Source organism: Lithobates pipiens, unplaced genomic scaffold (genome assembly GCF_037356315.1).
Source record: "Lithobates pipiens isolate NorthernLeopardFrog02 unplaced genomic scaffold, aLitPip1_a1.2 Scaffold_16, whole genome shotgun sequence".
Taxonomy (NCBI): domain Eukaryota; kingdom Metazoa; phylum Chordata; class Amphibia; order Anura; family Ranidae; genus Lithobates; species Lithobates pipiens.
In genome coordinates this window covers 187319059-187341521 of record NW_027507748.1, presented here as the reverse complement: position 1 = coordinate 187341521, position 22463 = coordinate 187319059, and the positions used below count along the sequence as shown (strand labels likewise).

Below are 22463 nucleotides of genomic sequence, written 5' to 3'. Positions count from 1 at the left end.
CAGCTTCAGTGGAAATATTTAGGTGGTTAATTAACGGTGTTTAAAAAAGCATTTAGAAATATGTTCATTTGATGCATTTATGGAATTGAGAATGGAATTAGAATTTATGGAATTGAGAATATTTAATACAGGTTGCATTTTGGAGAATAATTTTCCTAGACACAAGGTTACAATAATTATACCAGCTTTAAGTGGGGCACACACTATATAAACATCGGGCGAACGTTTGTCCAATTTTTCTTTTCTCAATGGTTCGCAGCAAATCAGAACTGATGAACGAAAATACGTTCAAAAATTCTCATACAACAAAGGTTTTATTTTGTTTGTTTGTTTATTGTTTCTGATCATGCACAGTCTTTCTTTTCTGATTTTTCTTGTATGAAAATCACGTGAAAAGGGTACACATTAAAAGAAAATAATTTGTTCTGTTCCTGTACAAGAAAAATGTAGGAGTTTGTCCCTTCAGGAATTCTTGTGTATGAAAATTCGGAATCAGCTGTCGAAAGTTGTGTACACACTATACGAAAATCGTACAAAAATTCCTTGGACGAAAATGTTCGCCACATTTTCTTATAGTGTGTATAAGCCTTAAGTCTAAAATGTCTAATGAAACAAAACAGTAGAATACAAAAATGTTAAAGCAATCTAAATAGTATGCTTTTCTTTTGTTTTAAATGGAATGTGGAAGGTACTGGGGAAATTTCAACCTCACTATTTTTTATCACTCTCCAGTACAAAAAGCCATGGAAAATCCAATATTTTAAAGATGTCACAAGAACTAGAGAGTTGAAAGAATAATTTTTTGGCAGACCTTTACTGGTGACAATTCTGTCCCTGTGACAGGAGGTAAAGGTAAATCTCCTCTGCAGGGTACAGATACAAAACAAAAAGCTCCAGAACAACATACTCAAAGCGGTACTGGGACATTTTAGACTTGCGTGTGTATTGAGAAAAAGTATAACCTGAAAAAAGCTCAATTGCTCTGGCGAGATGGCTCCCACACGGGAAAGATCTTCTCAATGGTCATCATACAACAGCAGCTCAAATCAAAGAAATACAGAGAAAAGTGCCAGACCAAAACTGGATGAAAAAATCCAAGATAGCTTTGATGGTAAAAAAGTGATATATAAACAGGCAATGTGTTTTGATAGCAAAGCCCCCTCATCAGGGCTCAACACAGCATTAAACCTGGATGACTCAGAAAAAATATTTTACCAACAATTAAAATGATTTTAAACACTTTGAGCCAGTGTTGGTCTTGCGCTTCTTCTTGTATTTCTATGGTTTAAAAAAAAAAAGAAAAGAAAAAAAAAAGAGTTAAAAGAGTGGAAATCCTTTGGTTTTTTTTTGAGGCACATTAAGGCCCTGAACATTCAGAGATATAAAATTGAAGGGGGGCCATAGTAGTTGTGTTTGGAGGGGAGGCTTACCAGTGAGTGTGATGCACTTGCAGGACTGGACAGTGTGTGCGGACTTGTAGAGTAAGAGGGGGCAGAAAGTGGCTAGAGTAGGAAGGAAGCAGAAAGCATGGTGAACAAAGTAGTACAGTACCTAAAAATAACAGGTAATGTTAAATTGAGCCTGTGAGATGGGAGCAGGTTCCCTCTCAGAGGTGACATAGCCGCTGTTGCTTGTCCACATATTAAGGGTGGGCAAACAAGGGGGGTAGGCTGGGGGCACAAGGATCACCCAAACAGGGGATAGAGGTGGTATAGTGAGTTGTTAGGGAGATGTGTAGGCTTATAAACTGCAGACTGTTGAACAGGACTAGGGTGTATAATTTCAAATGTATATTGTAATAGTTGGCAGGGGAAGTTGACAGTGGCAGCAATCAAGGTTTGCTAGAAACAGCCTGTGTTAGGTGTGTGTGTGTGTGTGTGTGGGGGGGGGGGGGGGGGGGGGGTAAGTAGAAATCAGGAGAAGGAACAAAAAGCATCCAAAGTTAAACTGGCCCTGATATAGGCAGTATAAGTAAGGAAGAACAGTAGTGCTAATATGTTCATTCAGATGTGCAGGTCAAAAATGGGTATAGTAGCTGGAGTCAGATTTGTGCCTGACAATTTGGCAGCCTAGGATAGCTCTCATTAGGCAAAAGCAATTTGAAAGCATTCGCTGCTGGGTGAAATGAATTGTCACAGAACAGCCGGGACTAAAGTGGGGTTGAGAACCAGAGGCTATTAAAACGATAACAAGAGAAAATTGAAACAGAATTTAAACTGAGTTGCATAAAGTACTCTTGTGGAGTTGGTCTTCAGAAGTTGCATGGCAACCATTGAAATGCCAAACCCATGGTATGGAAGTGAACATGGATTCGGGGCGGAGGTAGACATCAGTCCATGGAATCCTCATAACCTTGGGTTGGAGAGGTATAGCGGCCTCTCTTGTGCATGTGCTGGCCTCCATGCTTACCAAATGGTAATGGTGGTTTGGGCAGAGAGGTTGAGGCTGACCTTCTACGAGCCGTGCCTGCGTTGGGAGGGGTTTTCACAAGGTGTAGTTCTTGCAGGGTTTGTTGCAATTCCTCTGGTGATCTGCAGCTGTGTTTGGAACCTTGGTAGGTAAAGCGAACTGCGAATGGGAAACCCCATTTGTAAGTGATGTGGTGTTGCTGTAGTTCCAGGAGCTGGGGCTTAATAGCTCAACACTTGGGGATGGTCAACTGGGATAGATCTGCGAAAAATAGTTATGACCTTGAAAGTTAAAGGCATCTTTTTCTCGGGCCACGATCAGGAGTTGTTCCTTGGTGTGATAGTAGTGGAACTTTGCGATGATGTCGCGTAGAGGTCCATCAGTTTTCTTTGGGGTCAGCGCTCTGTGCACTCTGTCCATCTCCCATCTCCAGGCATTCTATTGGGATAGCTGGCTAGAGTTCCTGGAACAGGGCAGTCATGGTAGATTGTAAGTCTATAGTGGTTTCAGGGATACCTCTAATGCAAAAACTAGAGCGCCTAGCTCTGTTTTCGCAATCTTCTAGTCTTGTTTGTAGAGTTATGTTTTATTCTTTGATGTTCTCGAGTTCAGTCACGTAGATCTATGCTGTGTTCTCCATTTCATCCACTCTGACCTCCAGCACTGCAGTGTGGGTGCCCAGCTCCTTTATCTCCTTAGTGAGACTGTTAGTAATATGCTCTGAGGTTTGTTTTAATCTTTTATGGAGCATACATCCTATTGGCTTTAGGAGTGCTGGTAAGGTGGATTGCTCAACTGCAGCATTAGAGGAGAAGGGGAGCTCCTTATCAGACTTATTCTGGGAGTCTGGCGGTGTCAGCAGTGGTAGCTGCTGGTAAGAGCCCGCTGTGCTGTGCTACGTGAGGGAGAAGGTGATGGTGCTATCTTAGCTGTGGCCCGGGCCAGCGCGTCTTCTATGGAGGCATTCTTGTACTTAGTATGTGTGCCTCCTAGCACCATGGCAGATGGTCTGATCTATGCACCGGAGCCTCGGGTGTCAGCGGGGGATGGTGTGCCATTCAGCAGGCTGTAGGTGAGCTTATTCCAGCAGATTCTGATCTCCGTGGAGCAAAGCTCTAGCAGAACATATCTGACCTGCTAGACATCGTGCATGTGCCCTAAAGTCGCAAAATTTTTTAATAAAAGTTTGATAGACATTGGCCAGCATTAGTACTTGTTTGCACTAGAAAAAACAGGGACTTCCTCAATGTAATACTGGCCAATTTATTTCTGCTGGTGTATGTAAGCTAAACTAAACTAAAAAAAAAGTAATTTCCATAGACAAATATGCACAGCTAGTGTATGCTGTCACTGAGACTGTCCATAAAAAATGTACTGTTCCGTAACACCATGAACAGCCTTAGAACATCCAACTATGTTAAAGGATTTGTATATTTTCAATGTTGTCCTTCAAGATGCATAAAAAGACTCTCTCCCTGGTGGGAGTTCTGGTACAAAAAAATTTCAAGCAGGATTTAACAAACCCTTGACAAATTGAAAAGTAGATTTACCCATCACTAATGGAGAGTTATTAAAGATTAAAAATTATAAGCTGGAATGAGTTGCCAAGGATTTCTATTAAATGGGGCTTTCATCAGTCCTGAACGTACCCAAAAATCTAATAAAAAGATACTATTGCAGTGGAATAGAGTGTCTTCTCACAAGATTTTAACCAGTTGCCGACCAGCCGCCGCCATTTTACTGTGGCGGGTCGGCACGATCCCGTGAACCGGCGTAGCTATACTTCGGCTCACGAGATCGGGTTAGCAGGAGGCACGCACCCTCTGCACAGCAAGGGTGTCAATGCTCATGGCTGATGGTCGCGATAACTGCTGGCCATGATCGATCATGAGCAAGAAAGGCAGAACAGGGATGAGTGTGTGTAAACATACACTTTCCTGTTCTGTTCTGAGAGGAGTGACAGATGGTGTGTTCCTATTATCTAGGAACCATGATCCATCACTTCCTCTAGTCAGTCCCCTCCCCCTTCAGTTAGAAACATGTACTAGGGAACACAGTTAACACCTTGATCGCCCCCTAGTGTTAAACCCTTTCCTGCCGTGACATTTTTACAGACATCAGTGCATTTTTATAGCAGTGATCGCTGTATAAATGCCAATGGTCCCAAAAATGTATCAAAAGTGTCTGATGTGTCCACCATAATGTCATAATCCTGGTAAAAATCACAGATTGCTGCCATTACTAGTAAAAACCATAATAATAAAAATGCTATAAATCTATCCCCTATTTTGTAGACGCTATAACTTTTGTGCAAACCGATCAATATACACTTATTGCAATTTTTTTTTACCAAAAATATGTAGAAGCATACATATCGGCCTAAACTGAGAAAAAAATCCCTTTTTAAAAAAAAAAAAAAATGGGGATATTTATTATAGCAAAAAGTACAAAATATTGTGTTTTTTTTTAAATAAAATTGTCACATTTTTTTTGTTATAGCGCAAAAAATTTAAAGCACAGAGGCGATCAAATACGACCAAAAGAAAGCTCTATTTGTGAGGAAAAAAGGACTTCAATTTTGTTTGGGTTCAGCGCCGCACAATTGTCAGTTAAAGCGATGCAGTGCTGAATCGCAAAAAAATGGTCTGGTCATTCAGCAGCCAAATCTGGGGTTAAACACACACTTTTTTTTCTTTTTCTCACCTTTTCACCTCATGATGCCAGCTATCCTCAGGGATGGGGAGGAGTGCACTCACTTAACTAGTTCCCCTTAAATAAGACACTAGAGACATTTTTAAGATGCAAATTCCTAAAGACAAATCAACTGGAATATGTTTAGAAAACAAACAAAAAAAGGAATTGCTTGAATATGTGTAAATGTTGTTATTCACTTCTGTATTTAGCCAGTTAATAATAACTTTTTAATTAAAATGTTCCTTTGCTGGGGGGTAGATGTTAATTAAAAACTGCATGAACACGCAGCATACACCACCGATTTAGCTTACTGAACACTATATTAATACAGAATGTGTAATTAAAAATCCACTATACTGTAAATGTAGTGAAATTGTATAATGACCTTTGAAAAGATAACTATACATAAGAACTCGGTAGATCTACAGGCTGCACATCCTTTAACCAAACAATCCACAAAAGACAAATTTGAGACTTTTAAGGAACTACCTGAAATTATTATCAAAATACCTGTCAGTCTTCTAAATGATAAAAGCTTTTTTTTGTTTCTATTATCATTTAATTTTTGCAATTACAGACATATGCTGAACCCTTATGCCGCGTACACACGAGCGAACTTTTCAACATCCAAAGTCCGACGGACTGATTCCGTCAGACTATTCGATCGTGTGTGGGCTGCAATGGACTTTTGATTCGCCAAAGTCTGACGGACTTTAGAATATGGAACATGCTTCAAATTTTTCCGACGGAACTCCGCCGGACCCGGTCCCTTCGAAAAATTCGCTTGTGTGTATGCTATTCCGACGGACTAAAACCGACGCTAGGGCAGCTATTGGCTACTGGCTATGAACTTCCTTATTCAAGTCCAGTCGTACGTCATCACGTTCGAATCCGTCGGAGTTTAGTGTGATTGTGTGTGGCCAAGTCCGCTCATTCGAAAAGTCCGTCAGAACTCTGTCGGAACTCCGGCAGAACTCCGGCAGAACTCCTTCGGAAGTCTGTCGGACATAAGTCCTCTCGTGTGTACGGGGCTTTACAATCTCCTGCTCAGCTATTATACATACAGTATACATCAAATATTACAGTATATCCATTACTTTACAACAGCTGACTCTTGCAGAGGAAGATGGATAGTTCATAACATGTTTCTCGGATTTCTAATATTCAGGAGAATTGCAGGAGATTGTTAGATTTATAGTATTATATTGGAAATAATATAGTCAGTATACGGTATATCAATAGCATATCTTACTATAGTTATAAAAAGTACAAATTCCATGTATATATATATATATACACTGACATCAACATCTCTCTCATATATCTAGTAGGCAGGTTCACAGGGAGCATATAAATATCAAACTGGCTGTGATCAGAGACTTCTCAGTCAAAGTAAGCCTACATGCATATATATTTCTCCATCTTCCATTGAGGGACACAGAGACTGCCACTTTCAAGAGGTTGGGTCTTTGGCAAACAGAAAGCCATATAGGCCAGTCCCATTATAGCCCCTCCTGTATCCAGTATGCCTTAGAAGGTTGGACACCTTTTTTTTTTGGCTCTGCTGTAAAAATGTAACTATTTTTGCTAGCCTTTTTGATTTATGGTATTTTTCACCCTGGCGACTTTAATCAAGATTTCGTGCCACACTGCTGATATTTTTTCTTAATGATGTTAGTCAAGATTCCTTGGTACACCGGAGGCGCATATGCGAAGGACATGCAATGTTGTTTGCATGTCAGGAAGGACATGCAAACCTGAGGCTCCGCCCCACTCAGGAGAAAAGTGGCCACTAATCACTGACATTGGACCCGCTGCTTACAGCCTAACACTGTGCCTACAAGCAGAGCCAGCCCCAGTCCTCACACCATAGTACACGGAGCGGTCCGCTCCCAGATCAAGCCGAAAACCATCTGGGACGTGCTGGCAAGGCTCTCTTCTAAGATGGCGATGGCAACATCCTCTTGCTCCCCACACTCAGCTAAATTGCACCAGTCCTCTGGTGATGGTGAGTCCGACACAGATCTGGGGATTACCCCCCTATTTCCCTACACTGATCCAGTATCCACTGATCGCAGACAACTTGCGTGTAACCTTACTAAGGCACTTAAACTATCTAGAGAAATCAGGGAGCTAGAACAGAGAACAGAAGACCTAGAGAAGCGGATAGATGACCTGGACATTCACACTCATAATCACTATAAAGAGCTTGAAACCCTCAGAGAAAAAAATGTAACCCTGCAACCACGCATGGAGGACTCTGAGAATAGGGCCCGGCGGTCAAATATCTGCATACGCAGGCTCCCTGAATCCATAACTGATGTACGATCCACAGTTAAAGCACTCGTTCAGGAGTTGGCCCCTGCCATACCGCTCGACCACTTGGAGATGGACAGTGTCAGGTACTCACCAGGGCCAAGATGCTGAAAGGGTCTCCCCTTGCAGTACCCTATACCCCTGAAGGTGGCACAGAGGGTATCAAGCACGGAGAAGCACGAGTCACCAGCAGGTAGGAGAGGCTTGCGTGGAGATCTTCTGGTGGAGAGAAGAACCGTGCAGGGTGGACTTGACTCTGGACCAATGAGAAGCCCGGCCGGGTCTCAAACACCTTAATCCAGAGATGGAGACCCGAGCAGGGTCTGATGAGGAGGCTGAAGGTCAAACATAGGGGTCCGGGCAGAGGAGAAGTACTTAGGCAAGCCGGGGTCATACACAGTGGTCAAGCAATAGAGAAGTTCTTTGAGCAGGCCGAGGGTCAAACATGGGGTCAGGCAATAGCAAAGTCCTTCGAATAAGCCGAGGGTCAAACATGGAGATCAAGCAAGTACAGAAGTTCTTAAGCAAGCCAAGGGACAAGTGCTGGAGAGATTCAGAGGAGGTCAAGACGATCCGGGTCACAACAGGCAGGCACAGGTACACAGAGCTTGGAACAGGAACGCTGGAAGGTGAAAAGACAAACCAGCAATTAAACAAGGGGCAGAGCTTTTATAGACCCACCAGGGGGATCTCACGGTGTGTGTGCTATGGTGTGCACGTGCCCACCCATATGCACTGGCTTGTTGTATTGCGCACCCATATGCGCCGCCACGCTACTCTACCATGCAGGCGCACAGGGAAGTGCCGATACTGGCAAGTTCGGTTTCTACTATTCCTCTGACAGATAGAGTTCACCCTGCCTTGACCCCACACCAGGCATATGGCCACCCACGACATATCATTGCAAAGCTTACATTTTTTCCCACTAAAGAACAGCTCTTATCTGCTGCCCGTAATAAAGAATCACTGACCTTTCAAGGACATACCTATCAGCTATTCTAGGATCTCTCCCCACTCACTATTGCCAAAAGGAGAGCACTGAAACCCCATCTTCATATCTTGCAACAACACCACATCCCTTATAGGTGTTGCTTCCCATTCTCTGTCCGCTTTTCTCAGCTCTCGCCATAGATCGGCTTCTTGCTCATCCCTGAGGTTTCAAGCCTCTGCGAAAGCTCAAGATCAGGCCAAATTGCATAAACTTGGACGCTTTGCATTCCCAGCTCCTCAACAACATTTAGACTCCATGGACTGAAGCCTACTTTCTTCTACCACCCACCCTCTGGCCTAAGCTGATAGCAGTTTTTGACACTTTCAGATTGGAAGCTCTCTGCATTCACATACTGCCAAGATGACTGAACACTTCTAATTCCCCTGTACATGGCTATTTTTCTACCTTTCCAACATGATCTGGACTTAAAGCTACACAGCCCACATTCACTATATAACTGCTAATGTGTAAAAAAAATTTCTTTTTTTTTTTTCATTTTCGTAGCCACTCCTGATTATAAGGACATCATTATCCCTTGAAGCCTGATTATTTCCAAACACAGTATTTATCCATATATACTGGCAAACTCTGGATCCCCCTATTCAATTCTTCACATCGACTTTAAGGACTCATGGTTGCCTATTATTTCTTCCTCCATGACCGTTTTTTTGTGGCCATTCTGGATACAGGCTGTTTCTTATACTATACAGTGTATCTTTTATCCGTGTGACCTATTGTAGTGCATCCCACCCACCCCCCCTCCTTAATTTAGGTCTTAACACATTGTTAACAAGAATATATACTTACTACCTATTGCTTGTTACCTTGTTACTTCCCTCTCCACATTAATAGTGTTACTCTGCCGTTCAGTACATTGCCACCTCATGCTGTTATGTCTACCTAACCCTTAACCCCATCCTATTTAGGCCCCACCACATAACCCTCATGCATGGTGGTAGATCCCAGGAACTCACTGACTCCCTCCATCCCCTATCTTACTCTCCCTTCTCCTACTTCCCGGAGTTATTGAGTCCCCATTGTGGTTGTTATACAGGTAGAAGCAATAATTACAACCACTACACTCTTACTAGTTGTTTTTGGATAACCCTTAGTTGGACCACTTTGACCCCAGCATTGGTCACTGCGCCTCACCTCCTCGACCATGGTACTCCTGTTGGTACTTTTCCATGGCACTATTCCTGTCCCCCCAGTCTTGTGTTGTCACACCAGTCTCGGGTCATGTTTTGTATCTTTTGAGATATACTGTTGTTTACAGTATTTGTTACTAGTTTTAATCTATCTATCTTTCTCTCTCTCTCTATCTTTTATGCTCTCCTTCTCCTCTTCTCTGCCCCCCCCCCCCCCAAGTGTTCTCTAGAAGACCTCACTCCTGAATGCAGCCCTTATATCAGCACTTATTCGATCCTATCATGAGGCCCCTAAACGTATTGACCCTCAACGTCCAGGAGCTTAACTCCCCACATAAAAGTTCCAAGGCTTTCAAAGCTTTCGCAACTACTAAGGCAAGTGGCGTATGTCTGCAAGAAACCAACTTTACTGCCTGGTTCACCCAAAAATACTTTAACTTGGCATATCCACCAGGTATATGCCGCTTTTGCTAATACCAAAAATAGAGGGGTTCTTATAGCCTTTCATCATTTCACTCCCTTTACACCTCTGGCTGAGATCAAGGACCCAAAGGGCCATTACTTAATCCTGTAAGGTCTATTGCTTGATACTGAAGTGACCATAGTGTCCGATTATGCACCAAATTCTAAGTAACGTTAGTTCCTCTCCCATTTATTGGATGCAATTGACTCACATAAGCGAGGGACACCTCTCCTCTGTGGGGACTCTAACCATTCCCTATACCCCTTTCTGGACACACACCCCCAATCCCCCCCCCCCAATAGTACAAAATATAGCTTTCAGCAACTCCTGCACCGTCACTCATTGGTTGATTTGTGGTGTGAACATAAACCCAGCCCGACAACAATACACATTCTACTCATCTCCGCACAACACGTTCTCGCAAATCGACCACATCTTCCTTACAACAGGCACCATACCACAGCTCCTTTCCTCAGCTATCCTTCTGATCTCTTGGTCAGACCATAGAGATGTTGTCACCACCCTGTCCTCCTTAGTCCCATCCACTAGGGACTCCCTCTGGACCATCAACGACCATCTCCTAGCTCACCCATTCCACCATCTTGTGATAGAAGCAGCACTCAGTATCTACTAACTTGACCCCCCACATCTCTCCTCTCATGCTATGGGAAGCACACAAGCCAGTAATAAGGGAGACATGTATTAGTCAGGCTTCCTTTCTTAAGAGAGAGATACACCTCACTCAACAACATCTAGAGACCACCATTAAGACTGCCCATATGGCATTTCAATCCGACCCTTCTCCACCGACCTGAGAAGCTTTAGAAAGGGCTAAGCTGAAGCTTGATCTTTTCTTAACAGATCTGGCTGAAAAAATATCACTTCGCTCCTGTCATAGGTACGATACAAACACAAACAAGCCCAACACCTTCTTGGCTCTCTTTCTTTTTTTTTATTGTATATTTATTAACTTTTTCCATAAAAGAGAGTACAAGAGTATAAAAGAAAAATAAATTAACAGGTGAAAGTATATAACATGTACGATCTTATAAAGAACATATATCATACATTAAAATTATACAGGTAGATTTACAATGCTACCATCAAACATTATCATAGTGTTATAGTCATAAAGGTTAGGAGGTAAGAACGGGGGAGGAAGGACCCAGGGAGAGGACATCACAAACATTGAACTTATTCTTCATACAAAACGAAATGTTGTCCACTGGGTCTGATGTCGGTGAGGTCCCCGGGGTGCCTTAACTGAAAAAAACAAGACACCCTGTAGGAGTCTCACTTGAGGAAAAGGGTGGCAGGGGGTAAGAAGCACCATGGAATCTTCAAGAGAACCAGCTGACAGAGCTAAGGAGTGTTAGCCTATATGATCAAGGGGGGTATTGTACCTCTAGGAGGGTGGAGAAATGGCATTTGAATTTGATTTTGAGCAATCCCACAGTTCCCATATTTTTGGAAATTGGGGCAGTGAGTCATTTACTACCGCAGAAAAGTGTTCCGTGCTGCGAATCTGCTCCAATAATTGGAGCACCTGTGGAAGAGTAGGTGGAAAGGGAGACAACCATCTTGAAGGTATAGCCCTTTTTTCTGCAAGAAGCATAAAGGCAGTTAATTTTTGGGTATGTCTGGGAATACCAGAGAATAGCAGGGTCTATCGGGTCTAGAGGGAAAACAGTGTCAAATACGCTCTGTAGGAGAACCTGGATAGAGAGCCAAAACTGTTGAATCAGGGGGCACGCCCAGAAAATGTGGTAACGAGAACCAATGTTGCCTCGGCATATCCAACACACCCGGGGAACCCTGGGGTCATATCTATGGATCAGTTCTGGGGTTCTATACCAAAATAGCAATATTTTATAAGCTGTCTTCCTTTGTTTCACACATTGAGATGATTTGGAAACAGCCTCTCATATCTTCTGCCATAGAGGGAGGGAAATGGGTCGTTTAACAATCTGGGAGCATTTCAGCATGTAATGGTGAGATGTGTCAGAAAGTGGGGTAGTGTTATGTAGAAACTTATATATGTCTGAAATAAGATGGATCTGATAAGGTCCTTGATCACATAAAAGTTCCAATGTTCAAAAGTTCTGACCCATTGGTTCTTGGTCCCTGCCAGAATCACCAAATGTGTCCATCAATACACCTCTACTTGCTTTAGAGGTTGTACAGATCAAGGAACCCACCCTCATATCTGGTGGTCGTGTCCAATAGTGCAAACCTTTTGGAACACCATATTTAGCATGCTCTCCACCCTCTTTGAAACCCTAAGCTGCCTTCCTTAACACAATGTCAATTTAAGCTTCTCTTGCAGATCAGGACAGCTGCCAAACAAATCATCACTAAATCTTGGAAGTCCCCCATCCTCTGTGTCCTTGCAGTCAAAAACAAGGTCACACAAGAACTGATCTATGCAAAAATTGAGGCTATTGTCGCAGACAGAGTGGCCAAACATGAAGTGCACTACCCATGGTCTCCATGGGTAGCGCACTTTCTTCCACCCAATTTCGATGAATCTCTCCTGCTTCCACGAGTGGTACTGTCAGGGGAATGTTCCTTCATATGCTCTACTTAGCACATTCTAGAGACACCTGGGGTTTGCTCACCCCCACTCCTCACCTCTATATTCTTTCCTCTTCTTTTCCTTTACCATTGCTCTCTCTCTCTCTCTCCCCCTCCTCCCCCTGCTCCCTCCCTGTATCTCTCTTTCTATCTCTCCCTGTAAAACCAACCTTCATTATTAGGTAGCCAATCTATTGTTGCAATTTGGAATGTTGTTAGTTTTTTTTCTCATTGTTGCTATGCTTCGTGAGCCACATTTGTTCACTCTCTGCTCAAACGCAGGTCAGTAGGGATGAGCTCGGTGTTCGAGTCGAACACATGTTCGACTCGGACAACCGGCCGTTCACCCATTTGGCGAAGCCAGAACTCTGTGGGCCGTTCACGCCATATTCGTGTGGCGCTCACGGCCCACAATGCACTGCGCCATCGCAGTGCATTGCTGGTTCATGATTGGCTAAGCATTCACTGTGACCCCACATGCTTGGCCAATCACAGCGCCAGCAGTGAGGAGAGCCATAATTGGCCACAGGCAGGATGCCTGTGGCCAATTATAGCTCAGGGGGGTTAAGTACATGCCCACACTATATAAGGCCGCCAGCGTGGCGGCCTTGTGTAGTGTGTTGCGGCGGTCAGGGAAAGAGCAGGACAGGCAGGGACAGTGTCTTTGTGGCTTGAAAACCTAGCGCTGTTAAAGTGGGTGCTGTGTGCCTCCATCACAATATACACCTGAAGCTACCCTTTATTACTGGTGTTCTGCAATACAGACATCTGCAGCAGTTAAAGTGGGTGTTGTGTACCTCCAGCACAGTATACACCTGAAGATACTCCTTATTGCTGGTGTTGTTCTGTTTCTGTAACATAGGCAGGCAGCTGCAGTAATTACACTCGGTGTACTGTGTCATCTGCTCAGTGTGCATCTAAAGCTACCCAATTGATGGTTTTCCCATCTCCCTGCAGGCCATTACTATGTCTGGAAGGCCAATAAGGAGAGGTAGACAGTCACAAGCCAATAAAAGAGGGCAAGAAGGCTCTGTGTCTAGAGACAACAGTGCTGGTTGTGGACGCAGTGCATCACCATCAGCACCTGGCCATGGGACACGCTTGTCCTTATTTTTGGCAGCTGGACGTATTGAGCCGCATCATGCCGAAGACTTGGTAGAGTGGATGACCAAGCCCTCTTCATCCTCCTCATCCTTTCTCACCCAGGCTCAGGGTACTAGCAAAGCAGCTGCCAACGCGTCCTCTTCCCTCGTCTCAATGTCATCAGTCACTCCTTCCTTAGACCAACCATGTCCTCCTGAGGAGTCTCCCAAAATGTTTGACCACAGTGTTGGGTACATGCTCCAGGAGGATGACCAGTGTTTTGAAGGCTCTGATGGTGATATCCAGCTAGAGGAAGGCAGTAGCATGAGCGCAGAGAGAGGGAATGCTCAAGAATGACAGAAATCTGGCAGTCATGTTCCATCAGCTGCAGCATACTGCCAGGTTTGCTCCAGTGATGAAGGGGGGGGGGATGATGAGGTCACTGACTCCACGTGGGTGCCTGACAGGAGAGAGGAGGAGGAGAAGGCACATCTCCAACAAGGCAGGATGCCCTCCAGGGGCCAGCTTAGGGGCAGCACACCGACTGAATCACACCTCAGAGCTCCACCTGTGCAGGGCGCTGCCTCTGTGCGTTATTCCAAAAGTTCCACACCAAAGAACAAAGCGGACCTCTCCTTGCTCCTCATCAGATGGGATCTCCAACCCCACTAGACCTTCAGTCCTCTCTGAAACCTGCACTGAGAGGAATGAAGGTGTAGAATTAGGTGTGTCACAGCCCTTGTGGGCACTGTGCTCGCTGTACACTTACGTCCAATTGTACCAGGCAAATTTCCCTGCCCCAGCTGCTGGACCATCGAAAGAAGTTCACTCCCAGCCATCCACATGCCCAGCGGTTGAATGCTAGCTTGGCTAAATTGCTAGCACTTCAACTGCTGCTTTTTCAGTTGGTAGACTCGGCCCCCTTCCGTCAGTTTGTGCTATGTGCGGTTCCTCAGTGGCAGGTCCCCAAATGCCACTTTTTCTCACGGAAGGCGATTCCGGCTCTCTACCAGCATGTGGAAGGCAATGTCAATACCTCGCTGGACAGGGCAGTCAGCGGTAAGGTGCATATTACCGCTGACTCATGGTCTAGCAGGCACGGACAGGGAAGTTACCTATCTTTCACGGCCCATTGGATCACTCTTCTGGCAGCTGGGAAGGATGCAGGACAAGTAGTGTTGGAGGTTGTTCTGCCACCACGCCTCCAAAATACTACTACAGGTTGTGACACACCTCTCTCCTCCACCTCCTCCTCTTCTTCTTCCTCCATGGCCTCTTCCAGTGCTTTGTCCTTGGAACCAACGGTGCTCTGTAGGCATTCAGGGGGCTACACAAGTAAGCAGGCAACAAGATGCCATGCCGTGCTTGCGCTGGTTTGTTTGGGGGACAGGAGCCACACTGGGGCAGATATTTTGTCAGCTCTGCAGGGGCAGGCCGCAAGGTGGTTGACGCCACTCCAGCTTAAGCCAGGAATGGTGGTTTGCAACAATGGCACCAACCTCCTCTCCGCCGTCCGACAGGGACAACTGACCTATGTTCCCTGTGTGGCACACGTCCTTAACCAGGTGATGCAGCAGTTCTTGGGCAGGTAACCGGGCTTACAGGATGTCCTGAGGCAGGCCAGAAAAGTCTGTGTGCATTTCCGCCGATCATTTAATGCCAGTGCTCGGCTGGCTGAGCTCCAAAAGGAGTTGAACCTGCCCAAGAACTGCCTTATATGTGACATGCCCACCAGGTGGAACTCAATATTGGAACTCAATATTGGCCATGCTGCAGCCGCTGCACACACAGCAGAGGGCCATCAATGAGTACCTTTGCGACTACAGCACTAGGACAGGGTCAGGGGAGCTTGTTTTTTTCACCACGCCAGTGGGGCATGATCCGGGATGCATGCACTGTCCTGTCACCATTTGAGGAGGCCACGAGGATGGTGAGCAGTGACAGTGCATGCATCAACGACACTGTACCTCTTGTCCACCTGTTGGAGCATACGCTGCGTGGAATAATGGACAGGGCACTTGAGGCAGAACAGAGGCAGGAAGAGGAGGACTTCCTTGCCTCTCAAGGCCCCCTTTATCCAGACAGTGTTCCTGCTGTCCCACCCATCACACAGGAAGAGGACAAGGAGGAGGAGCTGGAGGAGGATTGTGTCAGCATGGAGGTGGAGCCTGGCACTCAGCAGCAGCAGTCTTGTAGGGATGATTTACAGTCCCAAGAAACCTGTGAACTTGTACGTGGCTGGGAGGAGGTGGCTGTGGATCATGTTGTCCTTGGCGACCCAGAGGACTCCGGACCAAATGCCTCAGCTAACCTACGCTCCATAGCCTCCCTGATCCTGCAAAGCCTGCGAAAGAATCCTCGTATTCTTCGGATCAAGGAGAGGGGCCATTACTGGCTGGCCACTCTCCTTGATCCACGGTACAAGGGTAGGGTTGTGGACCTTATCTTGCCATCGCAGAGGGAGCAGAGGATGAGACATCTCTGGGAGGCCTTGCAGAAAGGTCTGTGCAATGCGTTCCCAGAGACTGGGAGGTTACAAACTCCTGGTCCTGGACAACGTGTTGCTGAGGCTTTGGTCAGTCATAAAAGGAGTCGTGGAGAAGGTGGCTGTCTGACAGATGCGTTCATGCGTGATCGGTTCCAGCAACCATCGCCATTTTCTGATATACATGGTGCAGGAATACCTAGGGGCAAGGTCAGACTTGGACACCTTTCCCACCGAAAATTCTCTGGCTTACTGGGTCTTGAGGATGGATCACTGGCCAGAGCTTGCACAGTATGCAATTAAGCTACTGGCCTGTCCTGCATCCAGCATTCTTTCGAACGCACCTTCAGTGCTGCTGGAGGCTTTGTAACTGATCACAGGGTGTGCCTGTCCACCGACTTGGTTGATCGACTGACCTTCATAAAGATGAATCAGTCGTGGTTCACCAACAGCTACCAAGCACCTGAAGCTGATGTAACCGAATATATATTTTTTTTAATGTCACATCCCTTCAAGACTGCCTATGCTGATCCCGAGTGACTATCCTGTTATGTTGACTGACTATCCTCTTCCTCCTCAATGATCCTGCTGATAGCTTGGAAGAACATTTTTGGTTCTGGGTGACGCCACCAGTGGCTAAGGCCCAATTTTTCAGCCCCTGTTTAACAGGGGCATGCAATTACAATTTTTTTATGCAATTCTTTGCAGCAGGGCTCATTCCAGCACTCCAACTAGAGTATCTGGGAGAGGTTGCATTGTCGTGACACCAGAACCAGTGCCTAAGGCCCAATTTTTAACCCCTTTTTAACAGGGGCATGTAATTACAATTTTTGATGCAATGCTTTGCAGCAGGTCTCATTCCTGCACTCCAACTAGAGTATCTGGGAGAGGTTGCAGTGTCATGGCACCAGCACCAGTGCCTAAGGCCCAATTTTTTAGCCCCTACAGGGGCATGTAATTACAATTCTGGATATAATATTTCACAGCAGGGCCCTCCAGCGCCCACCAAGAGTCACTTTGAGGGCTTACAGTGTTGTGGAAACACCAACACCTTAGGCCCACATTTCTGTAGAGCATATAGGGCAGGCCCCTACTTTCAAACATCCAACTTACAAACGTCTCCTATTACAAACAGAAGGAGACAACAGGAAGTGAGATGAAAAAAGACAGACAGCCCAAAAAATTATAAAGGGGTTATAACCCTTCCCTATGTTTTCCAAAAAGCTTAAAAATAGATTTTTTGACTTGAGCTATACTTTAAAAATGTACCAGTTCAAAATTACAAACAGATTCTACTTACAACAAACCTACACAGTCCCTGTCTTGTTTGCACTACCTGTATACTGCTGTTCTGAGTATATAGGGCCTGGGTGCCCCACGCCTTTCCTTTTTTTAATTTGGGTACGGGGTTCCCCTTAATATCCGTACAAGTCCCAAAGGGGCTGGTAATGGGCAGAGGGGGCTACCCATGCTATTTTTTTCTCAATGATTTTCATCTGTATTGCCCGGAACCAGACATTACATTAAAACGGCAAGCAGTTTTAAATTACTTTTTTTCCGTTAAATGTCATTTTGGGCAGGGACTGTTCTAAACACGGGGAACACGTGCGACTTCACAGGCATACCATAGACACCTCCCAGGCAGGATATTTAAAGGAATATTTCACTTTTTTTTCACTTTAATCATCATTGAAATCAGTGCTCCTGAAAAAACGTCAGTTTAAAAAAAAAAAATTGGCATTGATCCATGTCCCCTGGGGCAGAAGCAGGGTCCCCAAACCCTTTTTAGGACAATATCTTGCATATTAGCCATTAAAATTAGCCCTTTTTATTTCAAATGTTCGAGTATGAATTTTCAGTCCATTCGAAAGTTTTTGTGCCCAGGGGTGTTCGGCTTATCCCTACAGGTCAGCAACTGCCTTGTGCGAGTGAGCCTACTAGACCTTTACATGTATCCCCTCATGTCAAGTACCTGCTCTCCATCTTCACATACGCATAGCTATTCATATGTTGTTTTTTACTACTGTTATGTTTCACACCTGTCTTTAGTCCACTTTTGGACCAATGTTTTAACAAAAAAAAAAAAAAAAGATTCCTTAGTACACCACTACTTGAACTGTATATAAGGATTGAGACTACATCTCAAAAAAATAGCAGACTTTGTAGGCACACCATGAGGCAAGATGTATATAAAAAAGTTAAATGCTGTATTACAAAATAATAATAAGAAAAACCTATAGACATTAGACAACACCCTATTGTATAGCAAGGGCAACAGATACACAATACAGCAGACATAAAGGCAGGGTCCTTTTGTGTATGAGTGAATACTCGTATAATGTGTATAGATATGTATCTATATAAGGGTACCAGCACATATTACTATTATTAAAAAAATGTATAAAGTTATAACCTTAACCAAACAGATGTATGTGCATATATGCACATACACTTATGCCTGGTATCAAATCAGATATAGTCTGCTGCAGTCAAAACAAGCCTGCTCTGCTCGTGAGTAACCTGTGGAAACAAATAAATATAAATGGACCAAGCCAACTAAAAATGTATATCCCCACTCACTGGGAGCAAGATAGTAATATACCTACTAATAAATACCACCACGTCTGAAAATCAAATATTAAATATTATATGCGACCAATTCTATTATAGTCATATACCCTAACGTGAAATATTAGTGCCACAATGCCTAATTATAAACCTTAAACTCTCAGTGTATATATCATACAAATCAACATATAAGTGCGAAATTACAACAATATTGATTATGGTGAAAATAAAGACAAAGAAAAAAGGAGAAAAAACTGCGCTAAGGTGGAAAAAAAGGTGTAAGATATATAAGCTCTTGTGTGATACTTTTAGGGATAGACGTTTAGCTGCGGCTTCACTGTGTCACATAAATACAGAACAAACAAAAAATGAAAAATACTTAGCCGCGCTTAACTTATACAAACAACTAATTGTGCAAAAAATTGAAATAAATAGTAAACAAAGTATAGCGACCATATGTAGATTAGTGTATACCTATAACGTGCGTGATATAAAACACACATAAAAAAACTCAAAGCGTAGAGCTTAACCCTTACAATATAAATTTCCGTTATATAAACCTATATCAACATAAAAGAGGATGGGACAAAGACTCCCAGTGTTTGAACAATAAGTCCGTATACATGAACCACAAAACTAATTGTTACAAGGCTGTGAATAAAGTCCTCCGAAAATAAGCCACAATATTCATAAAAAATCCGCCACTTAGTCCAATGGGAAAAAGAATGTTCAATCCACCACCAACATGCGATAAAATTTGCCGCTTACCAGAAAGACATAACCCCCCACTACAGAGGGTCACACGAGACTTGTAAGAATGGATACAACTTCCAGCCAAGGGGGGGTCCTCTGTGTCCTCCTGGTTCCACCACTCCAGTGGGGGTTGGGAAGAAGACTTACTCCCGGACGCCTTCCTCAAAGGTCCAAAAAGGGACTCAAAAGCAGGGACATCGGAACCATAAAGGGAAAATAAAACTCCAAATAGTGTAAAACCCTTTATTACTAAAGATAAAAAAGTAAAAATGCACTTACAAATGTGTAGAAGAAAGTAAGCCTTAAGTCCGTTGCGCCGGCCGGACGCACACAGACAGACCCGTTCTCCTGGAAACCGTCACAAACACGAGATGATGTATAGCGTACCGCTCAGCCCCTGATGTATAGCGTACCGCTCAACCCCCCCCTGGGCTGAGCGGTACGCTATACATCACCTCGTGTTTGTGACGGTTTCCAGGAGAACGGGTCTGTCTGTGTGCGTCCGGCCGGCGCAACGGACTTAAGGCTTACTTTCTTCTACACATTTGTAAGTGCATTTTTACTTTTTTATCTTTAGTAATAAAGGGTTTTACACTATTTGGAGTTTTATTTTCCCTTTATGGTTCCGATGTCCCTGCTTTTGAGTCCCTTTTTGGACCTTTGAGGAAGGCGTCCGGGAGTAAGTCTTCTTCCCAACCCCCACTGGAGTGGTGGAACCAGGAGGACACCGAGGACCCCCCTTGGCTGGAAGTTGTATCCATTCTTACAAGTCTCGTGTGACCCTCTGTAGTGGGGGGTCATGTCTTTCTGGTAAGCGGCAAATTTTATCGCATGTTGGTGGTGGATTGAACATTCTTTTTCCCATTGGACTAAGTGGCGGATTTTTTATGAATATTGTGGCTTATTTTCGGAGGACTTTATTCACAGCCTTGTAACAATTAGTTTTGTGGTTCATGTATACGGACTTATTGTTCAAACACTGGGTGTCTTTGTCCCATCCTCTTTTATGTTGATATAGGTTTATATAACGGAAATTTATATTGTAAGGGTTAAGCTCTACGCTTGAGTTTTTTTATGTGTGTTTTATATCACGCACGTTATAGGTATACACTAATCTACATATGGTCGCTATACTTTGTTTACTATTTATTTCAATTTTTTGCACAATTAGTTGTTTGTATAAGTTAAGCGCGGCTTAGTATTTTTCATTTTTCATTTTCAGAAAATAAAGACAACCATAAAAAAGATTTTTGTGTACTATATACCGCTGCTGCTGTAAAAAAATATATTTTGTGAACAAAAAAATTGTTCTATCACAAATTAAAAAAGTCCAGCAAAACAGTCTCATAAATGTTTCCAAGTGATTGGTGTGTCCCACTCTGGATAGCCCCAGTGTGTGATCAACCTCCTTTTCTTGTTACTAATCGGTGCAGCTAAATATCACCCTTAAATTGTGATTCCACCACCACTTATGAATTGACCACTCACCAGAAACAGGTGAATTTGCGCCTTAAATATAATGGTTGGATAACCACCTCAAGCCCTGGCTCTCTCTGCGCTCACTCCAACTGCTATGTTTAAGCGGATGGATGTCCCATTCTCAGGAAAAAATAATAAATCGCCATCATGGTGTAATAAATTAAAAATGCATTTATTTTAAAAGGTAAAAAATATTGCACTCACATACTATTGTGCCCTGTGCCGGCATTAAGCTGTTCCAACCGTGTGTGTAGGGACCGCTGTGTTAGCGTGCTATCCCCTGTTTACTTCCGTGCATTACACACTTGCTTGTCAACATGTTTCACAATTTAGTAGCTTCCTCAGGACATACTGGATAGGTGCTGATGGGCCTTGAATCCAAACATAGGGGGACACCGAATATCACAGACTATGACTCAAATCAGAAATCCTGCTGGTAATAAAATTTAGAATGGTAGGTAAATATATATGTGTATCAACAATGTCTCCATATAAAAGGTGGACAAAAAGGCATATGCAGCCTCAGCCAAGGCCACTGTTGCACTGGGGTCTAGAAAGTATTACTTGTATAGACAGTGTATAGGGCCTCAACCGGAAATAAGAAAGCCACAAGATTGTAACTAGGGATGGGCTTTATGTTTGTGTTGAACATGAGTTTGATTCGAAAATTGGCTGTTCGTCAAACAGCAAACAATTTTGGGTGTGCTCGGCAAATTCGAAAGCTGCGGAACACCTTTTAAAAGTCTATGGGAGAAATTAAAAGTGCTAATTTTAAAGGCTTATATGCATGGTATTGTCATAAAAAGTGTTTGGGGACCTGGGTCATGCCCCGGGGGCCTGTATCAATGCAAAAACAGTTTTAATAACTGAAGTTTTTTCGGGAGCAGTGATTTTAAGAATGCTTAAAGTGAAACAATAAAAGTGTAATATTCCTTTAAATTTCATACCTGGGGGGTGTCTATAGTATGCCTGTAAAGGGACGCATGTTTCCCATGTTTAGAACAGACTGACAGCAAAATTACATTCTAAAGGGAAAAAAAGTAATTTAAAACTACTTGCGGCTATAATGAATTGTCGGTCCGACAATACACATAAAGGTTAATTGATAAAAACGGCATGGAATTTCCCCACAGGGGAACCCTGAACCAAAAAAAAATGTGTGGGGGTCCCCCTAAATTCCATACGAGGCCCTTCAGGTGTGGTATAAATATAAAGGGGAACCCTGTGCCAAAATAAAAAAAAATGGTGTGGAGGTCCCCCTCCATACCAGAACCTTCAGAAGCGTCACACGGCGGAAGACTCCCACTGAGGTGGATCGTGCAGACGGAGCGGAGAAGAAGTTGGAGCAAGATGCGGGACGAGAAGAGCGGAGGAAGAAGAAGCTGAAGAAGAAGACGAAGAAGAAGATGGAGGAAGAAGAACACCGAAGGAAGACCAGAAGAAATAAGATGGAAGAAGAAGCGGAAAGAAGAAGAAACTAATAAAGGACTTGCCAAAAAC

The 22463-nt window shown here is 43.9% G+C and overlaps 1 protein-coding gene across 6 annotated transcripts in view; it reads left to right on the top strand.

Moving 5' to 3' along the window:
• PNPLA4 (patatin like domain 4, phospholipase and triacylglycerol lipase) overlaps positions 1-22463 on the top strand; it is a 126437-nt gene that overhangs the window by 84041 nt on the left and 19933 nt on the right. The gene's annotated exons all lie outside the window — the stretch shown is intronic.